Genomic DNA, 3670 nt, shown 5'->3' with positions numbered 1-3670 from the left:
AAGACTGGGCACATACTCACAAGCACCTGGCAGGAAAGTGCTTGAGGAAGGAAAATCTATGTGCTTAAGGTAACTCACAGCCCTGGACTTCAGGCTTGGATGTCATTAGTCCATTCAAGAACATTTGTACCACATCAAGCTACTTCTCTCTCTATTCACTGCTTGACTCTTGGTCCTCACCAGTTTTCTACTGGGCAGATCCTCTTCTACTTGATTGTTTATTTTTTTAATTAAAAAAATTTGGGGGGGGGGGGCGTAGGCAAGCAGAGTTAAGTGACTTGCTCAGGGTCACACAACTAGTAAGTGTTTGAGGCTAGATTTGAAGTCAGATCCTCCTGACTCCAGGGGTGGTACTTTATCCATTTCATCACCTACCTGTTCCCTACTTTATTGTAAACTCTCTGAAAGTGGGGGAAGTATATTCTAAACCATAGCTTTAACCAGCATCCAACTACTGGTCTAGAATACCAGTACTGAACACAATAGATGCTTAATAAATGTTCAGTGAACTGAAATGAATCGATTTCCTTCTCCTGCTGCTCAAGGAGCCAGCCGCCACCATGAATGACACTGTAACCGTCAGAACCAGGAAGTTCATGACAAACAGACTTCTTCAGCGCAAACACATGGTTATAGACGTCCTTCATCCTGGAAAGGCCACAGTGCCTAAGACTGAAATTCCAGAAAAACTAGCCAAGATGTATGACAACTCCAGACGTCATATTTGTCTTTGGATTCAGAACCCATTTTGGTGGTAGCAAAACAACAGGCTTTGGCATGATTTATGATTCCCTTGACTATGCAAAGGAAAATGAACCAAAGCACAGACTTGCAAGGCATAGCCTGTATGAAAAGAAAAAGACATCAAGAAAGCAGCGAAAGGAACACAAGAACAGAATGAAGAAAGTCAGGGGTACTGCAAAGGCAAATGTTGGTGCTGGCAAAAAGAAGGAATAAAAGGCACTATGGATTATGTTTATCTGTGAAGATAATTTTTCACCCAACCATGAATAAACTACATAAAACTTCAAAAAAAAAATGTTCAGTGAGCTGAAATGAATCGATTCAAATGAATTACATTAGAAAGGGACATTACTTTTCATTAGCTATACAGGATATATGCCTTTTGGGATTCATTGTGTGAAAGTGACAAGAACCTGAACTTCCAAGTTATAGAAGACTTGAAATCAGTCTTGCGTTTACCTAATACTTGCTTTGGGCAAGTCATTTAAATTCTCTGAGCCTTAGTACCTTCATCTGTAAAATAGGGTGCCATTTGCACTATCCTTCCCTCCCGTGCTTACAAATACTTATAGTGAGTATCAAATGAGTTAATATGTGAAATGTGCTTTCTGAAATGTTAAGTACCACATAAAATTAAGCTATAATAATAATTATTATTATCTCAGGGCAGCTAGGTGGTGTCATAGTGCATAGAGTATACTGCCTGGAGTTCAAGATTCATGTTCCTGAGTTCAAAAACTGTCCTCAGACACATATTAGCTGTGTGACCCCAGGCAAGTCACTTAACCCTGTTTGCCTCAGTTTCCTCATCAGTAAAATGAGCTAGAGAAGGAAATGCAAACTATTCCAGTATCTTTGCCAAGAAAACCCCAAATGTGGTCATGAAGTGTCAGACATGACTGAAAACAACTGAAAATTATTATTTCTGTCCTTCCTTTAGGTTCTCTTAGAAGGCATGAGAGATATTTTTCAGAGGAAAAAAAGTAATTTACTATCATTTGTCCACTCATTTCCCAAAGGATGGGTACTTGGGTACTACCAAAAGAACTGTCATTAATATTTTTATCCACATGGGTCCTTTTCCTCTTTCATTGATCTCTTTGGAATGTAGACCTAGTAGTAGTATCACTACACCAAAAAGTTAACAATTTAATAACTTCTGAGCCTTGGTTCCAAGTTGTTTTCCAGAATGACTGGACTAATTCATGATTTTACCAACAGTGTAGTCATTTGCCTATTTTCCCTCAGTTCCAATATGCGTTATTTTACTTTTTTTGGTCAACTTTTTCAATATGATGGTTATGAAGTAGAACCTCAGAGTTATTTCAGTTTGAATTTTTCTAATTATGAGTGAATTGGAGCATTTTTCATATGCCTATTGATAGCTTAGTTTTCTTCCTGTGAAAACTGTGTGTTCCTATCTTTTGACCATTTTTCAGTTAGGAAATGGCTCTCATTCTTATAATTTTGAATGTTTCTTATATACCTTAGATAAAATATCTTTATCAGAGAAACTTGCAAAAGTTATTTTCTTTTTTTAGTTAGAATCAGGTATAGCAGCAAGGACCCCAGCGTCCCCAGGGTGGCTGCCAGCACAGGTTCTTGGATCCACTTTGATAAAGGAAAGCAACTCAAAATGGGTTAACAAGCTTACTTTAATCAGTCAAATATGTATCATTCACCTAGTTCAGGGGAAAAAGGTCAGCACCCAGAACTTCAGAATATACAGACAGAATTATCAAGACAGAGAAACAGATCAAGTAGACAGTTTCCAAACTGTCCAACCATTACATCCATATCAAATCAACATCTGGGTTTCAACATCTGGGGTTTTCAAAGCCAGGGGGCTCTCAACAACGGCTTCCCAGAGTCCAGATCAAATCACAGAACACTTCTCAAAGTGAGCCCCAAAATAAAGCCTCAAATCAGGGTTTATATAGCCTTCTCCTGAGTCAGAGAATGTAACAACCTTCTTGACCCACTGGCCAATCAAAAAGTATCTACTGAAAAACCAGCCTCCCACCCCAGGCTCCAGGTGCACTTTAGCCTAGGGGCAGGGAAAATCTTAAAAATTTACATTCCCATTACATCAGGGTGCATCCTCAAGACCACAAGTGGCCTTCTAGGTCCTTGGGTGCAGCCTTTTGACTGAGTCCAAGTTTTATAGAACAAATCCTTTTATTAAGGGGATTTGTTCTGTGAAGTTTGGATTCAGACAAAAGGGCTGCACCTGAAGACCTAGAGGGCCACATGTGGCCTGGAGGTTGCAGGTTCCCCACACCTGAACTATATGATTTTTGAGATGCCTTCCAACTTAGAAATTCTACGATAACTTTGTGTGATATGATTTTTATTTGTAGATACTTTGAAAAATCAATGAATTCCTGATTTCTTCCCTCAATTGATATGGAATGCAACTTCTTAGGAGTTGCCATGGATGAAACATTTACCACCTAACAACCAACACATTGGTGATAAACATCTTCATAGGCTGTTTTCAGATAATAGTTGTAATTCATCATCAGGGTTATTCTTGAAGTTTTTCCAGGTTAGCAGGACCTATCAGCATCTCCACCTAGTTAGCACAGCCTCTAACAATCCAGAGTCACCTCCATGCCACAATAAGGCATCAGAGTAGAATTTTTGGTGTAAGTATTTGTTAATACTTTATTTAATTTTGTTCTTATGGCCTATCATTTGTGTATGGAGAGTCTGGAGATAGGGGTAAACCTCACAATATATTATAGCTTAGAATCCATAGAACAGTCTGAGTATCTTCAGGATTTGGGTCCCATGGGTCTATTACCTTATAGGGTGGGAACATCTGTGGTGGTATATAGACTGGGCAAAAGGGACCAGAAGCCAGAGGCTTTGTCTGGAGCCTAGGTAAGTATAATTGCTAATAAGGAGTCAGTGGGACCCCAAA

General features: G+C 39.2%; 1 pseudogene; it reads left to right on the top strand.

The window, feature by feature from the left end:
• The first annotated feature begins 529 nt into the window (after positions 1-529).
• LOC138174691 (small ribosomal subunit protein eS24 pseudogene) lies at positions 530-1017 on the top strand (annotated as a pseudogene).
• Positions 1018-3670: the final 2653 nt, after the last annotated feature.

The sequence above is a fragment of the Petaurus breviceps genome, unplaced genomic scaffold (genome assembly GCF_028583685.1).
Source record: "Petaurus breviceps papuanus isolate PSGF00001 unplaced genomic scaffold, PetGlider_PUasm1.0 76, whole genome shotgun sequence".
NCBI lineage: Eukaryota > Metazoa > Chordata > Mammalia > Diprotodontia > Petauridae > Petaurus > Petaurus breviceps.
This window is presented reverse-complemented; position numbering and strand designations above follow the sequence as displayed.